This window comes from Stigmatopora argus, chromosome 2, assembly GCF_051989625.1.
Source record: "Stigmatopora argus isolate UIUO_Sarg chromosome 2, RoL_Sarg_1.0, whole genome shotgun sequence".
Lineage (NCBI taxonomy): Eukaryota > Metazoa > Chordata > Actinopteri > Syngnathiformes > Syngnathidae > Stigmatopora > Stigmatopora argus.
This window is the reverse complement of record NC_135388.1, coordinates 17,443,436-17,471,026: the sequence shown is the minus strand read 5'-3', so window position 1 is coordinate 17,471,026 and position 27,591 is coordinate 17,443,436. Positions and strand designations below refer to the sequence as shown.

The 27,591-nt window shown below is 39.3% G+C and overlaps 1 protein-coding gene across 2 annotated transcripts in view; it reads left to right on the top strand.

Moving 5' to 3' along the window:
- neo1a (neogenin 1a) overlaps positions 1-27,591 on the top strand; it is a 188,710-nt gene that overhangs the window by 26,558 nt on the left and 134,561 nt on the right. For both annotated transcript variants that reach the window (XM_077591592.1, XM_077591602.1), the window contains one exon: positions 25,187-25,313. The gene's annotated coding sequence lies outside the window, so the exon portion shown is untranslated. The remainder of the gene's footprint in view (positions 1-25,186; positions 25,314-27,591) is intronic.

The window sequence follows — 27,591 nt, the reverse complement described above, 5'->3', positions numbered from 1 at the left end:
TCATCAAACACTGTTAATGGCAATGAATGTTCCCAAAGAGCTTTAAGAGTATACTTGAGTAAAGATAGTATCAGCTTTTTTTCTCTTCACCTTTTCCTGCTACTTGTGATTTACAATGAAAGACGTTTTACTCGCGACGGCCTTTTGTTTTTCGTTTGTCTTCTCTCCATACTTGAGAAGACCCAAAAGCTTCAATGTCAGACTTCTACACTTCTGTCAGCCGAATTGTAGCAAGTCCAATAAATTACTATACTTCCAGATTTTTCCATGGCTCACTAAGAATTCCTCTTCATCATTTCCTGTCTATCACGCAAAATCTTCGGCCTTTGCCAGTAAGTAAGTCGTTGGGAACGTATCAGCATCCTGTGACGCTCCGCAGGTGGCAGTCATTATAACAGCAGGGAGGTGTATGGGAGCAGAAAAATATGCTGGAATGGAAGGAGAAAAGTGCTGTCATAACTCAGGAGTATAAATGCATTCAGGTGTGTGATTGATGATGTTTGCGTGCAATCACGAGCTAACTGATAGTTTTGGGATTCACAACATTAACCCTTTATAGGGTGCTCATTCATCTCATTGGCTGCCATTGACAGTGCCGGGTGTCGACTATTTGACTGGGATAGGCCGGCAGCAAATTACAGCCCTCTTAGTTAAAATGATTGGTCAGCTAGACCCATAAGTGGTACTGGAAGATTGAAGCATATAGTCAGTCATCCCAGTTGAAATGAACTGGATGTCCATCATTGTCAATGGAAGACAATGGGTTCAATACTAGTCATGGATTCATTTTCTGAACCGCTTTATCCTCATTAGGTTCGCCGGTGGTGCTTGAGTGCTTGGTGCTCATACCTAGGGGCAATTTAGAGTGCCCAATCAGCCTATCATGCATTTTTTTTGGAATGTGGGAGGAAAGCGGAGTACCCAAAGGAAACCCACGTGGGGCCGGTTAGAGCAACCAAACTCCACACAGGTGGACCAACCTGGATTTAAACCCAGGACCCCAGAGCTGTGAGGCGGATGTGCTAACCACTCATACGCCGTGCCGCCTTAGTTCAATACTATAAAATAAAAACAACTTGTGTTATCGGGGCCCCATAAACAGTCTTATTTTAGTTTTTCTTCTATTAATATTATGAATTTAGTTTTGGCGGTGGCCTGGTGGATCGAGTGGTTAGCGCGTCGCCCTCACAGCTCTGGGGTCCTGGGTTCAAATCCAAGTCGGTCAAACTGTGTGGAGTTTGCATGTTCTCCCTGGGCCTGTGGGGTTTTTCTCTGGGTACTCTGGTTTCCTCCCACATTCCAAAAACATGCATGGTAGGCTGATTAGACACTCTAAATTGCCCTAATGGTTGTCTGTCCCCTCACGCCCTGCCTGCGATCAGCTGGCCACCGATTCAGGGTGTCCCCTGCCTCTGGGCTGAAGTCAGCTGGGACAAAATCCAGGACCGAACCTCCGCCCCACCCTAGTGAGGATAAAGCAGTTCACAAAATGAATGAATGAATAGTTTTGACTATTTTAGTCACTTATACTTTATTCATTAATAAAATATTTAAAAAAATATTGATTAAAAGTTTGAAAAACAGTAAAGACATAACATCCACATGGGTTGACATTGCATTTTTGATTATATAGGCCACGTTTATATATTAAAGGTCACTCAATGTCGAGTCCGACTTGACCTGAAATGTGATGTCCATGTAAGTGGATGCCAATTCTTTATGTTTTATGTTTGTTTGTTTTTTTAATTACAAAAGTTAGTCACTTAACCTTTTAAAGCTTTAAACAAAACAGGCAACAACAGAAGAACAGTTTTAACCTGCTTGACCTTGATAGTCTTATCTCTTTGATGCAGACGCCACCATGTTTTATGCCAACCATAACTTTTATGTGAAAGTGTCAGTCATATCAATGATTTAAAAACTTAGGGAATCCATATGACGGGAAGATTATTGGATCAGTGCTCCTAGCTTCTTCCCATCAATGAAAAGACTGTGATGATCTCTAAAGAGGCACTTCTTAAGACTAAAGCAGGGATAGAGAGCCCTGCAGCTGCCTTCCATTTGAAGCTATAGCTTCACTTCACCCTCTTTCCCAAATATTGTCCATTTTGGAGGGGCGAGGGTTGCAAAGTAGAAGGGAAAATGGAGGCTGAGTGGCTCCCAGTCAGTCCTACGGGGTAATTTAAGACAGATTTAGGTGAGCTGTCGCCAAGGCCTCACCAAATAGAGGTTCATGAAAAAGTAAAGGCCAGAAGCATAGACCTGGGAAAGGAAGTCATTTTGACAAATTTGCCATAAATACTGCAGTCAGTCCTGAAATATAGCATGCCTCTCATTAAGTGGCCTGTGCCATTTGAGGCATGCAGGGAAACTGCATATAGTACTAATGAATTGTACACGGTGGTGTTTGGGTTCACTCACCTGACTTCAGCGTGTGCTCGATTCCTGCTGGTGGCGCTATGATTGTGAATGTGAATAGTTGTCTGTCTCTTTGTGTGCCCTACAGCTGACTGGCGATCAGTCTAGGCGGTAGTCTTCTCTTCACCCAATGTCAGCTGGGATAGAATCGGTACAGGAGATGAATGAATTAATTGTATGCGGTATAAAACAATAATGAAGGACATTTGCTTAAGTCTTTGTTTTTGCCGAGCTCTTGAGTCCAATCTCTCAGGTTGGAATGCAATTGTCGAATGCTCCATTTCAAGCTTCTATACAGGGTGGCCCGTTGTACGAGTGAGTGGTTAGCGTCTCGGCCTCACAGTTCTGAGATCGAGAGTTGATTCTCCCCGGGTTGGGTTCCTGGTTTGTGTGGGTTTCTCGGGGGGGGGGGGGGGGGACTCCGGTTTCTTCCCACGTCTCAAAAACCTGGTAGGCTGGTTGTCCCTCTGCAGGAGTTTAAGTGTGAGGGGTTGTCCGTCTCCTTTGTCCTATGATTAGCTGTCCACCAATTCAGGGTGTCCCCTTCCTAGTGCCCGTAGTTTGACTCCAGCACCCTTCGTGAGGGTAAAAGCAGGGGTGGTGAACAAGTTAGACACAAAGAGCCAAAATTTTAAACTGTGAGAGTCAAAGAGCCACACCTTATGTCATAAACAGCATAAAAAATTAAATCTGCCAAATTACTTTTAAAATGGGCCCTGGAAAATTTGAGTGTGTTTGAAGCGAGAATAAAAACAAGAGCAACTTGAAATAAGGGAATCACAGTATATACAAAATATCAAAAGCAAAGAGCCGCATTCATTTCGCCCGCCAGGAGCCGCATGAGGCTCGAGAGCCGCGTGTTTGCCACTCCTGGACTAAAAGGACTAGAAAATGAATGAATGGCTTCTGTATAATGGGCCACTGGAATGTACTATAGGGCGCCCCACCCCCTCAGCCAAGGTCACATGTTGTGCAACTGTATCAAGTTAATGCTCTCTAACTGTGTAAACATGTCACTGTGTGTTGTTGTTGTTTTTTTTCTTTTTTGGGGAGGGGGGCTGAGAAGGTTATGGCTGCTGTACCTCATCAGTCAGCCTAACGGTCTAGGTGAGTGATTGACCCAATTTGGCTCTTTGCCTTGTTTGGACTCACTATATGCAGATGTGAGAGAGTTTTTTTGTTTCTTTTTTTCCTCAACATTTGCAGTATATGTATATATATATATATATATATATATATATATATATATATATATATATATATATATATATATATATATATATATATATATATATATATATATATGAATTGTAAATATACATACTACTAAGGGTCAGTGTCTGTGTGTAGTTGCTGTAACTCATGTGTTCTAAGAGCATTGGAGAGGGATCTGGTTTATTTCATTTGTCATGTGTAGTATCTGGCTCCAGATGGCCTTGCAGCAAAGTGGTTTTGCCTGCAGAGCAATCAAAAGTCAGTCCTTGGGTACCCAGTCTTAGAAAACAAGGTGACATGTAACTGCTCTGTTTTTCCATTTTTGCTCAAAATAGTAGCAATTGAGGTTTAGTTTACTGCATTTTCTTCTACTCTCAATTTACAAAACATCACGGGTCTCATCGCCATGCAGTATATTTCACTGCTTGGATTGCATGTAAAATTAAAACACAAGGGACAACCCAGCGAGGATGCCTTATTTTGATAGAGAATCTTCTCCATATTCTCAAAATTGTATATTTGATGTGCTTTGATACTGATTAGTAAGAAGTGGGAATGGATTGCTTAGAAATAGGTAGCTATTACACTACCTGAATAGAGGGACAGATAAACTGGATGGTGTTGGAAAGATTAGGCAGTAATATTATCAATTGACAATAATATTTCCATTTATCAAAGTTTTAATTCTAAAGTCTTTTTTTCATTGTTTTTATCTTTTAATAAGAAATATTTAGAAGGCAGTGGCTCAGTGACCAAGTGGTTACCTCATTAGCCTCACAATTCTGAGATTGAGGGTTCAATACCAGGTTAAAACCTTCCTGTGTGGACTTTTCAGGTCCTACTCGAGGTTTTCTTGGTTTTCTTCAGGTAATCCAGTTTCCTCCCACATCCCCAAAACATGCATGGTAGGCTGGTTGAACACTCTAAAATCTAATATTTGTATCTAATTTCACTTCACTGAAAACAACAACATTGGCCCAACCAACTTTTTTCACGTGGCATTTAACAGTTACTTGCTTTATTATTCATACTGGGACAGCAGTCGGTGATGGTATTGTGTCATGAACGAACTTTTTATGGTTTCAGACTTCTAAATTTCATTAAAGTTTATTGAATGCTTTTGATCTATTTTCCATTTAAAATTGACTTGGTAAATAGCACCGATTCAACCTTATGGCAGTGATGATAAGCCTTGGGCCTTTCATGTCCTTTTAAACATTAATGGAAAAAAATGATGTACAAAAAAATGCAATAGCTTAGAAATAATTACTGGACCATTCGACTTTTTATCTCATACACAGCAATGTGTAATGTGGAATTTAAAAAGTCTTTGGTGGCATTAGGCAATAAATGGCAACAGGGGGCTAAAACAGTATTTCATTCAGCCCTTCTCAGATGTTTTAAGGCCCAATGCTGACTATGTAGTAAAAGAGTGTAGAAATTGGGGAAGACACACACTTTTGTCATCAGATTGGGAAATAAACATGTTAGTCCAAGATGAGTTCCATGGTTTTGGAGACGTTCAGCGCCAGGTTGTTGAGACCGCACCACTCGCCGAGTCTATGGACTCAACAAAAACAAACAAACACAATCAATATATAGCAATGATGAATAAATAATAAGTAAATAAGTAGAAGTCAACATAGATAAGGGGTACAACATGGATAAGTGGTACAAAGTGACCAGAGTGGGTAACAATAAGTCTTGATTAGGTCCTGAGTGCAGAACTCGAGTTTAGTATGGTGAGGGCTCTTCTGAAGAAACTGTCCTCGAGTCTGTTTGTCTTGGCTGTTATGGCCCTATAGCGCCTGCCAGAGGGAAGCAGGTTAAAGTGGGTGGCACCCCCACGACCCTTGTGAGGCTAAAATGCGCAGACGATGATGAATGAATGTTGAAAGGTTACTGAGAGGTTTATGCGTGTCTTTTTACTTATCTCAGCTTAATTTCAGAATTCTGTTTTGTTTAATGTATGAAGTATGAAGTCAATGATGTAACAAGCTGTTCCACCATTGCAATAAGTGCAACAATTTGTAATGTCATTGAAATGGAAAAAGAAACCTCTGGTTGACTCTAAAAGTGAGGTGGCGACAGTCAGGAAACAATCAGCAGATTTAGGAAAAATAAATAAATCGCAGAGGCAAGGCTTGTAAAAAGTTCTGTGTACACATGAGATAAAGCTTAACCTTTGATAAAGTCAAGAAAAGGCTGAATCTATTTGTGATACAAACACAATAGCTTACCTTATCTGATAAGCAGGAGATGATGGACAAGGGTGGAAATGAAATGTTGGGTGCACAAGAGAATTGGACCTTGGTCTGATCTGATGAACAGAGAGAAAATACAGGATGACCCAAAAGTTGGGAATTTTTTAAAGCATATTGGCAGACATGAGCAAGTGACAACACAGTGACCTTGAGCAAGTAAATACTCTGCTATTTTAGTAACCCTGTCACATTTGAGGTTTAGATTACTGTGTTTTCTCCTTGTGTCACAGTGAAATGTAGCAGCAATCAATGAGGAATCTCAATAGCAGATTTTAGGAATGCATTTGTGCTGGAAGACATCTGAAGGATGTAATTTTAAACAAATTACAATTTCATCAGTGTTTCCTAAATGACATGTTTTAAAAGGTTTATTACTATGAACAAAATATGTTTATTCCACAGCAAGGAAGATCAGGTAGATAATGTGGAGGAGGGCCCCGAGCCACTTTCAGACACAAGGAGACAAACGACCATTAACGCTCAGACTCATACCTAGGGGCAATTTAAATTGTTCAACCAGCCTACCATGCATGTTTTTGGAATGTGGGAGGAAACCAGACTACCCAGAGAAAACCCACACAAGCCCAGAGAGAACATGCAAACTCCACACAGGTGGACCAACCTGGATTTGAACCCAGGACCCCAGAACTGTGAGGCTGACACGCTAACCACTCATCGCCCAGCTGCCTTTCCGGATAACTTTTATTACAAGCTCAGCTACAGTGTCTCGCGTCATCCCATTCAAAAGTTAACAGTCTCTTCGTGAACCCTAAGATCAGCCAATAGTTGTCGGATCTATTTTGTTCCTTCATTTAGTTAATAAGTGATTGTTTCCTGATTGACCAAAGTTATTTCGTCTTATGGTCAAAATGAGGAAATGCAGTGTAGGCACAGGATTGCTACGCCATTAAATTCTGGGCTCTGAAGCCTTACATTTCCTGCTGTATTGACTCATAGTGCAAGTCGATAAAATACCAGAGTTGTGACTAGGTCACAAGCCAGTAGAGTTCCGGTTAATATGTATGTCAGCTGAGCCAACAAATTGTGTTTACATGCAGAGCCTGCCAGGTAACACTGGTACATTACCAGGCTTGATCTTATGTCTGTGTTTTGGAAAAGTAGCGTTGAGAGACATCTGTTTTTTCAATCATTTTTGAGATGGACATTAGGTTGGAAATAGAACCGAGGTCATTGAAATTGTTGCTGTCTTAACCAGTATTTTTTTATGAATTGCTCTGACAAATAATGTTTTTGAACAAGAAGGTAAACTACTGATGGATGAGGAATGATAATAATTGAATAATGGCAGAAAGAATGGAAAGCAAAGGAGGCAGGCCAGGTTTTGACTATCATTGTGCAGAGGGGATGGAGTTGGCTGGTGGAGGTCTGTGGATGGATGAGATTATAATTTATAGAAGCATTCGTAAGAGTAGTGGAGAAAGGCGAGAAGTGGAAAGGGGTGGTTTGGATGAGAGATGTGCTATGTGTGCATGTGTGTATGTATTGTGAAACTAGTTTCCTTGTAAAAATCCTCAAGTTGTTGACCTTGAAATTTCATTGACCGAGGCTGACGGGAAAATCAGGGCAGGTGAAAAGGCGGCATGCAATGACTCAGAGGCCAGGGAGTCGAGATTGCTTTTGTTTAGACTAAACAAGGATTTCAAGACCAAAGCATTGTAAGCAAGTATGATAATAATAGTGTGCGCATAACTAAAGGTGAACAAACCGTTCTTTAATAGCAAGCTTATATTTCTTCCAAGCAAATGTATAATAAAAGGAAATAAAAACCCTCACACCCTCAAGTGTAAATCTCCTTGGCCAATGTTAGCGTTGGGCTCTGACCTTGTACCCTCAATGCTACGCATTCATTTTCTGTTCTGGAGGATTTGAAGATAAACGGAGACAACAAAGAAAACTGAGAGTCTCAGGGTGCATTCAGGCACATTAGCAAAGGCTTTAATAAAGTAGCACACAATTTGATATCTGACTCCAGTATATCTCTTCTTTCCAGCAGGCAAAAATAGGCATTCATTTGAATATTAGTGTGCATGTTTCAGTTTAAAAGTAACTTCCAAATATGGAGTTTATTTTTCCAAGGCTAACTGGTTTTGGCAATTAAACTGTCTTATCACTCAGGGGCTTGAGAATAATGGTAGGGTCCTTCTCATGGTATCTGGCATCAAACCTAGAGCTGGAACGTCCCGCTGTGAGTCGTAAGATACTTTGTTGAATTTGCACAACAAGGAAGCACTGTGTTGAAAAGCAAATTCAAGAATTAAGTACAAAAACTAAAATGTAAGTGTGAATACGTAAAATGTAATTTGAGGTAGAATACAAACAAGATTCATAATGAGTGTGAGTAAAGTCAAAAGGGTTATAGACTGGTGAGAGTATACATTTGAGTCCATAACACCATCTTGAGCCATCAAACGCTCAGCTTTTCAAGAATTAGCATATTATCTCCTAGAGAGACTTGTCTGTGATCATTAATTGGCTGCTGCTCTTAACCGATCACTCCTCACAGATGTCAACATACTGCAAAGTTTGTGTCAATCCCTTTTATTTTAGGCCTATTTTGACCTTTCTTCCCCCAATAATCACGATGAATCGTTGTCCACAAGTCGGGCTAATAATTGCCAAGCTGCCAACCATAATGACTAATGGGATCGAATTATAACACGCTATTGGATGCTTGCCTGTGCTTGAAGTCTAAATTGAGTTAAGCCTGGAATTCTTCTGAAAGTTGGATCTTTTCTGAGTTTAGTTCACAAAATGTTTCTGGCTGTGAAGACTATTTTTTTAAAGATCTCAGTGGTTTTGTAAAATACAGACAAATACTCCACTTTCTCTCTCCCCCAGCCTTCGTCCCACCTGGCAAAGATGTCAGAGGCACGGCTCGGTGCCCTGGCATGCGACTGCCATCTCACTGGCTTGGTCTTCATTTTCAGAGACGAATGGTACTCAGCCAAGTGGGCTCCATCATAGTTGTACTGCCGGGAGGAACCTGGCACTTGCCTAGATTTTCAGTAGGAGCTTGAGGTGCTTCTTCATTGGGTCCCCTGAATAGTCTTTCACTCTATTATATGATTTAAGATGTGAATGTTCATGGTGAAAACCTTAAAAACCTGTTGTCCTTATTTAGGTTGTGGATGAGCTAGAGCCATCACAGCTGGCTTTTGGACAGAGCGTAGTGCACCCTGGACTGGTTGCAAGCCAATCACAGGTAATACTGTGAATCCCATGACATACGATGATCTACTCAAAATAGATTCACAAGGCAAGACCATGAATTTTACATTGTTTGTAAAATTCAATCTTGGCTTTCTCAGATCATTCTAATGATCTTAAGTTCCCTGTAATATAGTAAATGACAAATTACGCTTTTTTTCCAGGTCATGTTTTCAGCATTACCGTATTTTCTCGCATATAAGCCGCCCCGCGAATAAGCCACACCTTTAAAATTGCCGTAAAATCGTTGAATTTTACAATTTCTCGCGTATAAACCGCCCCCTGATTCACAATTTTCACCTCCATATCCATGGTTTTAATAGGGAGTACAAATGTTTTACTTTGAAGGGAAAATCTTAATAAAAATCATTGCACATGGTACTCCAGAGATACCGTATGAATCAAAAGCACATAATGAGGGTCACTATCATAAGCAAGTTAGTAATTGATCCAGTAATGGTTGTTTTCTTACATCAAAACAGAAAATAACCAACAAATAGTAAATGTTAATTTGCCGACATCTACTAGTGAAAAAGAGTATAGCAACGCTGTAAGTATTGTGTGCATACAAGCCGTACCCTTGATTCAGTCATCATTTTTTTTAGTTACAAATACGGCTTATATGCGAGAAAATACGGTAACTGTAATGGCCAGTTTAATCTAGGCATTGTAAATATTTTGCAATATTTAAACACTGTCAGTAATTTTGGCAGTGGTTCAATATCTATTAGCACTGTCAAGCCACCGAATTGCCAATTTAACCTCAGAGCTAACAAAAGCAATTAAAAAGAAATGCTACTGCTGCTAAGTAAAATAAGATATAAAATATGTGTCGAAATGTTTTTCAAATTAGATCACTTATCTTCTTGTATTTATGAACTAAAGTTATATAAAATAACTCAAACTGAAGGAATTGATTTGTCACCTCTAATTTTTATATGCATAATCTCTTTTTGTGCTTCATCAATAAAATAAACGTCTTTCTTTGCAGCACTGAACATTTCCATTTCTTACTGAACTGATGTAAATAACTGAGTATATTTGCATGGCATGAATTCCCAAAACATAAAATAGAGATGGTTTTCTGATAGCGGTGCTTTGCTAATGTGGGCACAAGTGTTTGGCTGTCAAAAGAAAGCTCCAGACCATGATAGATTTCGATCCAACTAAGTCAAAAGATGGGGATAGTATTTTTTGTGAGAAACCTCAAAATGTCAGATAGTTGGGTGATCCAACACTTTGCTTTTACAGGCAAACTGTCTTGGGCTTCGGGATGGTTTAATTGGCAGTTTTGTAGCAAGTGTCGAAGTGTGTGGGGAGTAAGCAATCCGAGTGAAATGAAGCCCCCAGGGTCAGAGGAAGCTTCTAAAAGTCCTTGTGCGAGTGTAGGAAACAGTTTACATATTGTTGTCATTGGTCAAACAGGCCGGTTCGAAGACGTTACAGTTTTATTTTAGTGGATTACTTTGCTAGAAATAAACCATCTGCTATGTGAGGTTCTACCTCTATTTTTATAATCATCTCATGGAAAGAAGATTTTTATGTTGCATATTTAATTCTGGCGCATCCACTTAAAAAATGAGAGGTCATTGTTTCAAATCGAAGTTCTAGCCTTCCAATGGGAAAACTTACAACAACAACACTTCTGCGAATGTTTTGCAGACATTATCATTCTATTTAGACTTTGACCATTACTTTGTATGTACACAGCCATACATGTGTATATATATATATATATATATATATATATATATATATATATATATATATATATATATATATATATATATATATATATATATATATGTGTATATATATGTGTATATATATATATATGTATATACACTTTTTAGACATTAAAACCAGGCCAGGGGGTGATTTTTCCCGGGAAAAGACGGCGATGGACGTCAATGGTGAAACGCCAAAAATTAAACTGGGGTAAAATCCACTTCCTAGCAGCATTTTGTGATTAAATACAAACACTGGAGCTTTTCAGATATCAGAACTTAGCCCACAATTGAAATATTATTTAGGAATATAGCCATATTTTACTCACCAAAAATCATTTTTACACAATATCCATCCTCCTTTCTTTCTTCCTTCTTTCCTATCGCCATCGAAGCTAATGATGAAAGTTGAGCCTGTCCTGTCATATTTCCGGCATAGTCCGTTTTGAAAATAGCATTAAATCAACACAACAATATACTATTTGCTTGTGGAGCTGAGTTAGCGCGCTGAAAGTGCTGCACACACCATTTTCCCGGCTGTAACAGGCTTGCTAGCTTCGGAGTTGACCGCCATTTCTTAATGATGTCCATTTTTTTCTGGAAAAGTCCGTCTGGAAAATAGCTTTGTGAGCAAACAGAATCCATTTGTTTTTGCTTCTGTCGGCCATTGTGGGTGAAGTTTGCGACCTCGGCTGCCTCGGGTACTGCTTTGGCCCGCCTACTAGCCAATCATAGTTTGTGAAAGCAATGACATGTCCCAGCCAGCAAAATGCTAACACCTATGAAAAATCATTGTGGGGTTGCCAACTCGAAATCTGATTGGTTAAAAGCAACAGTCTAGTTTAATGCAGCAGAGCCCGCAAGAACTGATTGTGAAGGCTTTGAGGCAGATCTGATCTGGCAACAAATAATGGCTGAAATGTGATTGGTTAAATGCTTCAATATTAAAACACACATCTGGAAGCAGTGCAACCAGGGGGGAAAGCAATGAAAGGAAGCTAACAGACCATTTGGAATAATAAGTATTGATGGACAAAATATAATATGATTCAGATATTTCTTAGGCCAGCAGAGAAGGCCTTGAAGGCCCTGACGGCCCGCCACTGATATATATATCGATATATATCTATATATCTATATATATCTCTCTCTCTCTATCTATATATATATATATATATATATATATATATATATATATATATATATATATATATATCAGTGGATGGATGATGATGGATAATGATGGATGGATGATGGATATATATATATATATATATATATATATATACATATATATATATATATATATATATATATACATATATACATATATATATATATATATATATATATATATATATATATATATATATATATATATATATATATATATATATATATATATATATATATGCATGTTTTTGGAATGTGGGAGGAAACCAGAGTACCCAGAGAAAAACCCACACAGGCCCAGGGAGAATGCAGATACAGAAAAAAAAACACATAGTTACAAGTTAGACAGTACAGTCGCAAAAGCTGCAGAACAACAAAGCAAAAGCACAAAGTACAAAGCAAAGGAAAGTAAATGGGATCATTAAGTATCACCAAATCAAATCATTAAGACAGAAAAACAGCAAAAACACAAAACGAACAACAGTGGACGTAGCTACCGCCACCGGCTGCCACTTGAACGGCGCCATTTTAATGTTATTGATCTCCCACCAATCAAAATGGTAATTATACCCCAATTTCATTTCTCTCATTACCATGCATTATGCTCTAATTTGCCTTGTAATGTACAATTCTAGTCACAATTTGCATATAAAAAACATGACCTTGACTTGCATTCGGCAACTTTCTGTGGCGTCATGCTTCGCCTTGACGCAATTTCAATATTGTATTTCAGCAGAATCTAGTTGACCCAGTGGCTTAATATTCATTTTGGACCCAATGTGTGAAGGTATTTCTGGTGTATTTCAAAGCCAGGTACAGCTCAATCTCCTGGGAGTGTTTGTCACACTACACATTTATCCAGCAGCTGATGCAGTAAATGTGCTATAATTGCACAGACATGCATGGTTTTGGGTGTGTTCACAGTATTACACTAAATGTATTCATCAATATAGTCCATGTAACATCATTTACAGTTCCCGTTGCAGCCCACCTAAATGTTGTTTATGCATATTGTTATCATTCCTCTCCAATTCCTACATGTGTATTCTCTGCGTAATGTTAATTAATTTGAAGAATGATCATGCCTTATGATCAGAAGTGCTCTCTCTACAGTAATAACAGTTAATGGGAGGCGTTAGCATTGCAGATGTGCAGGCGTTATCCTGTTAACAAGTAGCCTGCTGAGACAAGCTGTGAGCCACGCTGCTTACACGAGGGCTTTCAAGCAAAGCCCACTCGTATAAAATCGAAAACACTTCATTTCACATTGTTATTGAAGATGACAATAAAAGAAACTTCGTCAGCTGAAAAACGTAAGATGAAAATGAAGTTATTTTAGTTCTATAGAGTCTTGGTTCTTTGATATGGATGGGCGTTTGAGCAGATATACTAAATTTGCAAGCTGCCTCGTGGTGGAGAGGTTCACTCGCCTGACTCCCAAAAAAGAATTATGACTGTGAGTGCGGATAGTTGTTTGTCTCTCTGTGTGCCCTACAGCAGACTGGCGTCCTGTCTTGGGTGTGGCCTGCCTTTCACCCGGAGTCAGCTGGGTTAGGGTCCAGCAACCCCTTGCAACTCTTTCGAGAAAGTGTGGTATGGATGATGATGATGACGATGATTTATGATTGATGATTGATGATTGATGATTGATGATTGATGGTTGATGGTTGATGGTTGATGATTGATGATTGATGATTGATGATTGATGATTGATGATTGATGATTGATGATTGATGATTGATGATTGATGATTGATGATTGATGATTGATGATTGATGATTGATGATTGATGATTGATGATTGATGATTGATGATTGATGATTGATGATTGATGATTGATGATTGATGATTGATGGATGATGATGATGATGATGATGATGATGATGATGATGATGATGATGATGATGATGATGATTGATGCCGATGATGCCGACGACGATGGATGATGGATGGATGATGGATGGATGATGGATGGATGATGGATGGATGATGGATGGATGATGGATGGATGATGGATGGATGATGGATGGATGATGGATGGATGATGGATGGATGATGGATGGATGGATGGATGGATGGATGGATGGATGGATGGATGGATGATGGATGGATGGATGATGGATGGATGATGGATGGATGATGGATGGATGATGGATGGATGATGGATGGATGATGGATGGATGATGGATGGATGGATGGATGGAAGATGGATGGATGATGGATGGATGGAAGATGGATGGATGATGGATGGATGATGATGACGATGATGGATGGATCATGATGGATGGGTGATGATGGTTGGATGATGATGGATGATGATGATGGATGGATCATGATGGATGGGTGATGATGGTTGGATGATGATGGATGATGACGATGACATACTAAATTTGCATGTAATGTGGTTTGTGCTATTGTAAGGGGAAATTTTAAGCAGCCATAGGAATTGAGGCACAAAATAGGCAGATCACTGCAAGGTCACAGAGTGCTATAGCAGTCTACACAACTCTTCTTGCACTCTTAACAACACAGTGCTTCAAACTTCATGGCAACGCTATGCGTAGCCTATGGTTGGTTGGATGGTGTAGTTAAAATAAATAAAAATGAATCAGCTACTTGGTCTCTGGAGGAGTGGAAATATGTAGTGTGGAATGATTCATCATGCTTTTCTGACTGGCACTGTGATGGAAGAGTCTTTCTTTGGAGAATGACTACAGAGAAACAGTTTTTAGTGTGCGACAGGAGAGGACATATGGGCTTCTTCATTGAAATTGGTTTAGGGCAGCTCTGAGTGGCATTTGCACGTTTTCCCCCATCCTTGTGCGGGTTTTCTGCTGGCACTCAGGCTTCCTCTCGTTTAAAAAGAACATGCATTTTAGGTGATTTAGAGAATAACTGAATCATAGATATGAATGGTTGTTTGTTTCTGTGGTTTGTCAGACCAGAGTGTACTCTGCTTGCTGCCCAAAGTCAATCACAGCTGTATTGCATTTTGAAATTTGCATTGATGGGTCACATGTATGGATACATTCATTCATTTCCTGAACCGCTTTATCCTCACTAGGCTCACGGGGGTGCTGAAGCTTATCCCAGCCACAGGGCAGGGGGCATCCTAAATTGGTGGTCAGCACAGGGCACAAGGACACAGACAACCAGTCACACTCACATGCATACCTAGGAGCAATTTAGAGTGTCCAATCAGCCTACCATGCATGTTTTTGGAATGTGGGCGGAAACCAGAGTAACCGGAGAAAATCCACATAGAACATGCAAACTCCCACAGGCAGATCGACCTGGATTTGAATCCAGGACCCCAAAAGGCTTCAGCTACTCATGGATGGATCACAATAAAACTTGGTTGGTATATCCTAAGGATGTATACACGTATGCATCAATCCATGGAACCGATTTTTGATTTTTATTCTCAGTGCTGATTAAATATCAGATAATTGTGGATTTTGTTGCCTGTAGGTTTCAAGCTAGTAAGTAAAAGACAAACACACTTGAACATATTTTTGAAAAGAAGAAACCGGGCCCTATCGAATTTATTCCCTCACTGTTCCAGATACCAAATTATTATCATTAATTATGATAGCAAATATCTCGTAAACCAAATAAAGATAATTTAGCTCATGTGGCTATGATTTTCCTTTTAGAAACCAACTCATGTTTGGCAGAAGCTGATGAGCCAGTGAGCGTGATTTCGCTCATCACTGGTTTGACTGATTTAACATGTTCAATCAACCAGACAATCCTCTGACAAGGGCAAATCGGTGCCAACAATGCAGGATACACTGTGACGACTGAGAGCGCAGCCATACACCAACAAAGCCCAGTGAAGCAGACGGCTTAAACCTTGAGCTGTGGCACACACATAGTGGGTGGCCATCTGTTTCACTTCCTCCTACCCAACCTGAGCCTTTTATTTCTTTCCTTATCTATTAATGTCCTTCTTGGAATTATGAGCTAATTTTCAACAGTAAGCAGCATGCTATTTGCTTCTGAAACCTATTAATTTAAGGTATGATGGAGAAAATGTCTATGGAAAAACATCACGAGCTTCGCCTTTTACTGTCAGTATACCTGTAAGATCTTGAGCCCAGGTCCAAGCCCAAACCCAATCCGACCCAATATTTTGGGTCGGGTTGGGCCTAGAATGTCAATGATTACTTTGGGTTCCAGTCGGGCCGGGCTTCTCTCTCGCTGAAAAAAATATGTACTATATACTAGCACGATGTGGCGGCCGCTTACGAGTTTCTGCGTGGATATTTACATTTTTATGAACGTTCAATATATATATATTGATTTTTTGATTTTTTTAATAATTAATAGCGGAAAAAAATCGTGAAGTAGTCAATTTGCGATAAGTGAAGATGCGATAATCGAGGGATTACTGTACAGTTTTTTTTTAAACTTAGATTTTGTTAAAAAAAAGACTTGGGTCGGGAGTCCCGAGTTCTCATAAAAAAATATGAATTTTCAGGTTTGCTTCGGGCTTGGGCTTGCAAATCAAGTTAATTCCTCGGGTTCGGTCCGGGTCGGGTTTTTGGACCCGTGAGCCAGGTTGGGTCAGGTCAAATTTTTTCAGCCTGATCTTACCTTGAGTTGGAATATAAACAACATTAAGGCTAATGAGTCCTGTACATACATTGCACATTAGTGATGTGCAATGACTTTTCGTCATGAGGATTCCTTATCACGCATATTGTGATATATTGAGCAGAAGGCATATTTTTTGTTCTTTTGCTAGGTTTGGTAACATCTTTATTTCTGTACTTAATTTGAGCTTTAGTTGTCTCTTAATGAGGTTTCCTGGGATTTGGTAGGTGAGAAACAACCATTTACACTAGTGGTGCCCAAATGAAATAAATAATGAATGATAAGCAATGATTAATAAACTCATTACATATAACTTCGTTCTCCCTACACAGACATTGTCACTAAGAAAAGCAATAAAACACAATTATAATTGATAAATCTACAGAAGCCCAGCACAACGCATTTTGGCTACTACTGCATCCCCTTTGTCTGACGCAATTATCACACTACAGTAATGATTTTGTCCACATGGGTGTACTTGTTTTATCTACGTGGCAAATAAGTATGAGAAATTATTTTTGTAACAATTATGTCTGAATTACAGCTCGGCGGCTTGAGTGGTTAGCGCGTTGGTCTCATAGCTCTGGGGTCCTGGGTTCAAATCCAGGTTGGTCCACCTGTGTGGAGTCTGCATTTTCTCCCCGGGCCTGCGTGGGTTTTCTCCGGGCACTCTGGTTTCCTCCCACATTCAAAAGACATGCACAGTAGGCTGGTTGAACACTCTAAATTTCCCCTAGGTATGAGTCTGAGCACAAATGGTTGTGGTCTGTCTCCTCGTGCCCTGCGATTGGCTGGCCACCAATTCAAGATGCCCCCACCTCTGGCCCAAATCAGCTGGGATAGGCTCCAGCACCCCCATGACCCTTAGCGAGGATGAAGCACTTCAGAAAATGAATTAATGAATAATGTCTGAACAATATACAACATTTATTAACTATTATTAAACACATATTAAAGTTATTGCACTACAGGTGTGTAGTCTTGATTTATATTCTGCCATGTTTAATTGCAAAATAACAGATAGAGATGGAATGGTTTGTATATTGATTTTGATACCATTTTTATTCATAGTTTAATGTCTGGTAGTACTACATAGCTATGGAAACTTTAAATTGCACTTTACGGAATAGTCATGTTGCATTCATTTTATGATGAGAAGGTCACCATTTTTAATGACTCTTATTTAAATGGATATCTTTTTTACAAAATGTATGCAAGTCTGTCTTTATCTATAATAATCCTTATAGAACGTGATTTGTGGATGGATGGATGGATGGTTGGATATGTTAAGATTCTCACGCTACGTTTGTCCAAACCGTGCATCGTAGAGAGTTGAAATTTGTTTTATGGTGGGCAGAAACGGCTGTCGGTTCGTTATAGACGAGTGAATGAATTTCTTCACCTTCTCTAACGGACGGCCCGGTGGCGCGAGTGGATAGCACGTCGGCCTCACAGCTCTGGGGTCCTGGGTTCAAATCCAGGTGGTGCCATCTGTGTGGAGTTTGCATGTTATCCCTGGGCCTGCATGGGTTTTCTGTGGTATCCTCCCACATTCCAAAATCATGCATGGTAAGCTGATTGGACACTCTAAATTGCCCCTAGGTATGAATGTGAGCGTGAATGGTTGTTTGTCTCCTTGTGCCCTGCGATCGGCTGGCCATCGATTCAGGGAGTCCCTTGCCTCTGGTCTGGAGTCAGATGGGGTAGGCTCCAGCACCCCCCACGACCCTAATGAGGATGAAGCAGTTCAGAAAATGAAATGAGACCTTCTCTAAGTGTGTAAACTCAATCTTTGTATTTTTTAGAGCTGAAAGCAGAGTTGATGTATGGATCGTTGTTTTTACATGATGGCCCTAATTACGCTTTACGGTAGATATGTTCGTGCTCTCGTGTGGGCTTCGTCTATACAGCCTTGATTTGTTTGCATTTCGAGGTATAGCTGTCTTCCTGTGCTTTGTAAACTGCATGGATGCTGAGTTATGGGTGCGAGTTGATGGTCGTCGTTAACACAATCAAATGGTTGTGAATGTGTATTTAAAGTGTTGCTGCCTCTTGGTTCATTTGGGTAATTCGTGTTGGTGGTTATTGTTTCCAATGGGGTTGGGCTGACTGTGTGGGTGCTGCTGTCTTGGTTTTTGGTAAGTAAATTCATTTTAACCTTAGCTCACTCCACAATATTTATGTTTTCTGTGACTGTTCAGGATTCCCATGTAAGGGAATTCTGTTTCTACAGATTCCTCAAACTGATATTGTTTCCTTCTTTGTTTTGGTATCCCATTGACGCTTTGACTTGATTGAATTGAGAAGGATACCTTTCTTCAATGAAAAATAAATAACATGACTTTTAGACTAGCACCTGCCTGTATGTCAGGCCTGATATACTGTATGATTTTCACCAAAGCATACTTATACAAAAATGTCTTTTAAGTGTCAATAAACAATCCTGTGAGCCAAGAAAAAAACAAAATAACATTTTTATTTATATTTCACGAAGTTTCCCCTAAACAAATTTTCATCAGTGAAGAAAAATCACATTGCTCAAAATTCATGCATCAAATATGATATGTTCGGCCTTAAAAAAAAAAGTTCAATTGAAATTCCAGCTTAGTGCAGCTGTGGGTTTTATTCTGATTTTGTAGCAATATACTTCTGTGCCAGAGAAGTCAAAGTGAATAGATTTCAAGCCACTATACTTCGAAGTTTTAAAGCTCATCTCAAAATAATCATAATAATACTTGACATGGTGAAAATATGACTTTGCAATGCTATAAAAACCCCAAAAGTGTATCTATTTTTCTTTCTATGCATACTGGATGCCCCTTAAATGCTTGTCAGGATAGATGAGTGCATTCCAAAAACAACATCTTATCATCTTGTCTTCCATTTCTCACACTCTTTAAACATTACCACCAAAGTGCAAATCCTGCCCTCCAGCTCATCAGTGATTTCCAGAACGGCTTTCAGACAGAAGTGCAGACATACGTATATATATATACAACTCAGATCTTCCCTCCAAGGTCAGCATAAATAGTTTATTCATTCATCTTCCATGCTGCTTATCCTCACGAGGGTCGCAAGGGTGACTGAGCCTATCCCTGTCAATAATGGGTAGTAGGCGGGGTACACCCTCAATTGGTTGCCAGCCTATCGCTTCATATGAATAGATAATATTCCTCTAAATAAATAAGTTTAATCCATTTTCCCTGAGTTTAAGATGTTGGGTGAGATATGCAATAGATCAAGGACTCAAATGTGTACCAAGAATTAGTCATTTCATTGTAATTTCCATTATCATATCACTTATCATCATTTGTACAAAATGCAAAAACATTTTGTTAAAAGGACATTTCTGGATTAATGCAAATTAAAATGAGCAATTTGATATGCTAAAATACATCTTTTAGTGCAGTTATGACTAGTGTTGCACCATCTCATTATACTTGTATAATGACAAGAAAAGCATTCAATTCAATTCAATTTTTGGCTCCTGATACTGATTCCATTATCTCAATGTGTGCTATCGGCGAATAATGATCCCGCAATAATCTCATCGATCATCTCACATAAAATTTAAAATAAATTCTGGCTTGTTCAGACAACCTTTGTGTCTACCTGTTATTGGTGACAGTAAATGAATAAACACCTTTAAAACTAACACTTAAAATCCACTCAAAGGCCAAAATGTTAATGTCTGTGCTGTAATGTGCCGTGACCGGACGTTTGGTCGCCGGACGTTTGGTCGCCCGGACGTTTGGTCGCCCGGGTGAATATAATTTTGAGAGCTGGTTTCAACAGTAGATATTTAGATATTAAACTCTCTCTCTCATGAATATAATTTTGAGAGCTGGTTTCAACAGTAAACTCTCTGTCATGTTGTCAAACGTCCGGCGACCAAACGTCCGGCGACCAAACGTCCGGGCGACCAAACGTCCGGGCGACCAAACGTCCGGGCGACCAAACGTCCGGGCGACCAAACGTCCGGACGACCAAGCGTCCGGCGACCAAACGTCCGGCGACCAGACGTCCGAGTACCGTAATGTGCTAATCACTTTTACAAGCGGAGGACTTACTATAGCCTGCTTTTAAAGTTTTTCCTTCTTTTAACTAACATCATTATAGACACCCATATCAATGTCCGAGCTATTAATACTTAAAACCCTGATGGTATTACCATGTACATTTCTCGACCAATTCAAGTACATGCCCATAAATGTAAAAATATATACTACTGCCAAGGTAACACATTCAACAAAACAGACTAAAATAATAACTCCAGTCGGCTCACAAAACTAAAAAAATATTTCCTTTCTTCTACTGCTTATTTTTCTTAACAATTTTCGTGAATGCTGCTGTCTTGGAAAGAGTGGTTGGAAAGTAACTCTCTAAGAGTAAATATTGTGCATCATTGGTGCATTATTTATTAGTTGATACCGATGCTTGCATTTTAATGCCATATCGCGCTCCTTGTGAGACTCTTATTGATGCAACATTATGACTAAACAGCTGCCTTACGACTGCAACTTTATGAAACATGTTTTGTCCAGAGTAGCCGATAATTTCAACGTCTACATCCGAAGTCCCCAAACACCGGTCCCCGGACCGCATCCCGGTCCATGAGTTACATAGTGCCGGTCCATCAGAGTGAAAAATATTCACGTTTTCAATCTCGCCCTCCTACTTGAAATGAGAAAAGTTGTTATGATGATAATAATAATAAATAATTGCTTTTTTGCCGTCGTACCCACACAATTTTCTCTTAAGTTGTCGCCCTCCCCATTAGCCGGTCCAAGAGAAAATAGAAAGAGCTTTACCGGCCCACGGTGACAAAAAGGCTGGGGACCGTTGGTCTACATCACCTAGCTCTGTAACTATGGCATAATAGCAATTACAGCAGTCAAACTATCTACATCGGCGCAATGTTAACAAAAAAATAATTACATTGGCTGCCATTGATGGCAATATACGTCCAATCCATTTGAGCTGTGAGGGCTGGGAGCAAAGATTTGACGTATATTACTGTCAATGGTGCTATGACTAAATAGCAACCAGTCTATCACTGTCAATCTCAGTGAATGAGTTAAGGTCAAAATATTCCTAGTATATGATATGTGCATATGTTCCATTTAATGTCAGTTTGATTCATTGAGCAATACTGAAGTCTTGCTGATTTTTATTCCAAAACAACACGATGTTGCCTGAGTCAGTACAGGAAATTCCATTGGAATTTAATTGCAATGAAAATACACTGTTTATGTCCCGTTCACGTCATAAATATCTAGAGCTGAGTATATAATTTCCAAAAAGTGTAATTATCTACCCATCAGTCGTCCTTGTGCCGTAACTCATGTATCCCAAAATAATCCAAGATGCAGCGGATCAAGGCGGGATTTGGCGGAAACAGCGCATCCCTTGACGTTTTCACTTCGGTCAGGAAATCCACCTTGCCAGATCTATTCGAGGGCGAGGGAAGAAAAAAATCCCTAAACTAAATGTTCCCCTCACAGTAATCGCTTCAATCTGTTCTGCCAGAATAGATTGTGGTATTTTACTTTCCTGTGAGAGAACCCTGTACTTGTCGTCCTTCCGTGTCACATGGCATCCCCATTTCCCATTATTGCAAAATGGCATTTGCCTTTTCACTGTCAGACTGGACACCAACGACGCAACATGTCCAGTCCACCGGTCACCTCGTATGATCATCCATCTTAGACAAACCATTACACATCGACCCTGCGGCTGCAAATTCACACCTAACTGGAAAATGGGGGGATAACGACAAACAAGGCAAGTAAAATCAGCCTTCTAACATCAAAATAAACTCTAGTGAGACCCCTTGAATTTGTGCCAGGTCAAAAATATTTTCCCCTCCCCAAAAAATCACGGAAGATTAGATGCTACTTCTCGTTTTCTATTTAGTACTTCGAAATCTCCTGGCTTTTTTAAAGGATTTGCAGTCCATGTTGATTGATAGAGCTAGTGTAAGTGGCCATGGCAATTCCAGAAACAACAGTCAACCTCCTCTGGCAGGAAAGAGGCCCTCAACCACAAGAGCTTGAAGCTGAAGGGGGAGGTGGGAGATGAGCCAGAGGAAAACGCAGCCTGCGGTTGCACATCTTTGCAAGGATTCTAGTGTTGCCGAGACAGCCTCCTAAATGACTTCAACTCATCGAAAAGATTCTCATTATGAGCAACAGAAAGGCACCCTTTCATAGCAGCATGAAAAGCAAACCAAGCCCATCTGGAAAAGCACAAGAGGTTGTCAAAATAGGAACGGCAAACTGAGCTTTGGAGCAACACTGTAGTACAAGTCATAACATTTAGCAGCCATCATCACAACAGCAGGATGTTTAGAATGATAACGTGTCAACGGGGTTTCTCTAAAAATGTGTAAATATTTACTTATAAAGCAAGGGAAAATGTGACGGCCTCCACAGTTGGTTTCTTTCAACATATTTAAATGCCAGTAACTCAAAGCAGCCAACATGGCAAATTCCACACTACATCGAGGATTCGATTTGGAGCTGGTGTTTATACTCGTCCATCTATAAGGCCAGTGTCTCCACGCACAGAGCTCCAGCTGGGATGATAAGCAAGCGCCTGCCTTCTCATGATGAAGTCTAACAGAAGAGGAGAGGATGGTTGGCAGTGGACAGCAATATCTTGTATCTTAGGATTCATTTGAGAAGTCGGCTTGGGCAAATGATGCATTCCTTTCTCTCCATCACCGCAGCTAATGCCTTTGCTGATTCATGATTAAACCTGAATGTCCATATACGGCCTTCGGAGTGCAGAGTCTATTCTTAACCATATTCAGCAAATGAGCCTGAAAAGAATCATTCACCTCTGCCTGTAAAATATGCACAGATATGGGTCTATTGTAGTGTGAAATGATTTGGTCAACCACAACTTGTTAAGCCTAATAGCTTGGACTACATATTCATTAAAAGCCACTGACATTTCAAGACCAGCCATAAACTATGGCCACTGTTTGGAAAACATTTTTACTTTACAAAAGAAGAGACTTGTCTTTGACCTAATTTCCAACACATTGTCTGAAAAACAAAGCACAAAATTAAAAGTATGGTTAGATTTTTATTCAAAACCTCATGATTTTCTACTCAGAAACTGAAAAACAATGCGCACACAAGATCCGTGACCGGACGTTTGGTTGCCCGGACCCAAACGTCCAGCGACCAAACGTCCGGCGACCAAACGTCCGAGTATGAAACAAGGTAAAACAACATGGTCTACGCATCAATCAAACCCAACAATGGCCCTGAGCAGTTTCACTGAGCGGACGTGTGAGTGTATAAGAGTTTGTATGTACATGAGTTGTCCCCTTAGGAAGGTACGTCAGTCAGGGTCTTAACAAGTTCTCCAACAAAACACAATAAAAGTCTGGGTAATTTGGAGCTTTTCTTTAGCCTAATAATTAATAGGGCATTAAGTATGACAAAATAATAATTTGCAGTTTGTATTTAGGGAATTTCAGCTACAATTTTAAATGGTAATTATCAATAACCTTCCAGGCGACCAAAAGACCGGCGACCAATCGAACGTGTACCGGTTGAACACTCTAAATTGCCACTAGGTATGAGTGTGAGCGCAAATGGTTGTCCGATTCAGGGTGCCCCCTGCCTAGTGCCCGTACTTAGCTGGGATAGGCTCCAGCACTCCCCACAACCTTTGTGAGGAATAGCATTTCAGAAGATGAATGGACTTGCGGAGCTTACACTGTATAAATGTGTATGCCATAAAAGGTCCGGCGATCAAACGTCCAGCGACCAAACGTCCGGCGACCAAACGTCCTAGTACCCACAAGATCAATCGGATCACTGTGACAGTGTGTATCCATGGTATGAGGTGTTATTAATTAATATTTATTTATGCTGATTAAAAACTAAATAAGATGAAAATTAAAAAAAAAACAAATTGAACCCCAAAACACTCAATGGTAGGGTTTTTAATTTTTATTTTTTTTAATTAAAATTTAACTATAATTGGCCAGTGTTCATGTTTTAGTTCAATGATTGCCCAAAAGAAGGATGAACATTTTGTTAATTAGTGTCTTTCTAATGAATAAAATGGGAGCTCCACCTCTGTGGTCACATGGGATGAGGGGGTGCTGGAACAAGTCCCAGCCAAATATGGGAAGCAGGCGGGCGACACCCTAAATTGGTTGCCAGCCAATCACAGGACACAGAAAGACGGACAATGACCCCACGCTCGCACACAAACCTATGGGCACTTTAAACTGTTCAACCAGCCTCGCATGCGTGTTTTTAGGATGTGGGAGGAAACCGAAGTACCTGGAGAAAACCCACACAATCTGGGGGAGAACATACAAACTCCACATAGGCCCCCATTTCAGAACTGAAAGGTAGATGTGCTGATCACTCTTCTACCTTACCGCTCTAAATTTAAGACATAATTCCATATTTATTACAGAAATAACTCAAGAAACAGCCATGACATATCTCACACAAAACATGTTATTTTATCATTGAAAGACACAATTATTCTTCTGCACATGATCTTATCTTATACTCTGCTTTCCACCAGCAACGCTCCATTTACGCCCCCATGAGGAGTTCTGACCTGCACCCCTGCTTTATAGGTACAATATACTTCAATTTAGGGCCAGCCTGGACACTACTATCACATGAAGATTGCTAACTACCACAATAAGGTAAAAAAATATTTTCTTCTCTCTGCCGATGATTGTTCCAAAGTTCAAAGCAGATGAATTTGTGCACATGCATACATAGTTAAAGCTTAACATAAAAATTGTAAGACTTTTTGGGGATTCATTACTGTGCTGAATTTCTTCTTGTGGATGAGTTTTTCTTCTTCTCGCTTTTGGCAGCTTTGTGTGTTAACCAAAAAGCATGGCACAACTTACAGATGAAACACTGAATCATTCATAGCAATGTCCTGCTAAACTAGTAAAATGTGTTTGATGTACTTAGTAATTTATTTTGTTGATTCAAATATGTAACAGTTGATAATACAGAAGAGCACATGGATATTGTGTTCCTGGGAATGATTCTTTTTATTTCCACTGCCATATTTAAATGTAGATAACACTTGAAAGATGTATTGTTTGGCTAAAACATAACCTAATTTAACTTAATGAAGCTGGTTGTGGTGTTGTACCTGATGAGTATGTCTTTGGATATTCATACCAGCGGAGGGAGCTGTTCCATATTTTCATGTGACAGCTTTTTTTTTTTTACATACATACTGATTAAGGCTTGACATTGAACAGGACTATTTTGTCTTCTTCATTTCCCAATTTGCAAGCCAAGGGTGGTTTCTCCTTGGAATCACAGCCCTGCTATCACTTTTATGGTCTTTTTCATCCACTGCCAAAATACGATTCACACTGCCCTAGGGATCATTTTAAGCAACTTTATCTGAAGCTTAGGGGTCTATTTTTACTACTTAAGCCTTTCTTTGGATTTCCAACCACTGTGTGACGTCAACTGTTAATTTAAGATACAGATGTTTAACTAGGCATCTAAATTTCAATATTAAACCCATCTGGTATGGTAATTAAAATGGACGGTCCTTTTGGCATGGTATACGAATGACAAACTTGTTTATTAGTGCAATGGATAACTGTCAATATTTTGTTCCCATTTAAGAGAACTGGCAACCTGAGTTTGAATTATGGACCATTTATTCATTGCTTTTACTGAATTTTAATATTTTTATCAGATTAACAAAGATGAATGATACATAATTAACCAATTAATTCTTATTATTATCTTATTATAATGATAACACTATTTAGTTTCAATGCGCTGAATAACAGCACAGCAATTCGTTTTTTACATGCATAAAATAATTTCAGCTATGTCAAGACAAGTCTTTCATTCGGTATTGTTTATTCATCACAAACCTTTGTAAGGCATTTTAATTATTCAGATTTTTTTATTAGAAAATATAGGAATCTGATGATTTGAAATTAATTTTTAAAAAAGGAAATCTGATTGTAACTGAGAATTTGAGACACCGCGTCCACATATATAGACATCTGTGCAAAACAGTATTCAACATTAATTTTGTGGCATATGCGACTCAAAATGTACCATATTGGTCCGAATATAAGACGGTGTTTTTTGCATTGAATTAAGACTGAAAAAGTGTCAATCATCTTAAGATCAGGTCTATATACCCATTCACAATGCTAGATTGCGCCAGATATCTTTAAAGCGAATTCTGAACATTTTGATGGTCAATGCAGTTATTGTAATTTTGTTGTTTTTTATTTACATTTGAAAAACCAGAACCCATTCATTTACACACGTGATTGCACTTTAGTTTACATATTTAAATGCTTCGATATTACGATGTGATAGACAGTTTTTGCACGACTTGAATGAGGCAAAATAACATGCATTTTCTCTTGAATATATTGTTATAATAATTTGTTTCAGATGTACTGTATTTTTTTCTGTATAAAAGGAATGTGGTGTTCAAAAAGTATTTTTTCAAACTTGAGTCTTGAAAAAGAGGGTGTCGTCTTATAATCAGGATTGCCTTATATCCGGGCCAATACGGTAAATGTTTTAATTGAATTGAATGTTTTTCTTGTCATTATACAAGTATAATGAGATTTAAATCTTCACCACAAAGTGCACAAATAACAACATAAAAACAAATAAATAACTAATCAATAAATAATAACAATGAATAATTAATAAATAAGTGATAAATAAATAGTGAATAAATAAGTACTCACATAATAAGTAGGGAAGTGCACAAATAACTACAAGAAACAAACAAACAAACAGGTATATAATCAAGAAATTGTAATAATAAATAAGTAATCAGCATAATAAATGGGTGGCCCGGCGGCTGAGTAGTTAGCGCGTCAGCCTCACAGTGGGGGACCTTGGTTCAAGTCCAGGTCGGTCCACTTGTGTGGAGTTTGCATGTTCTCCCCGGGGATGCGTGGGTTT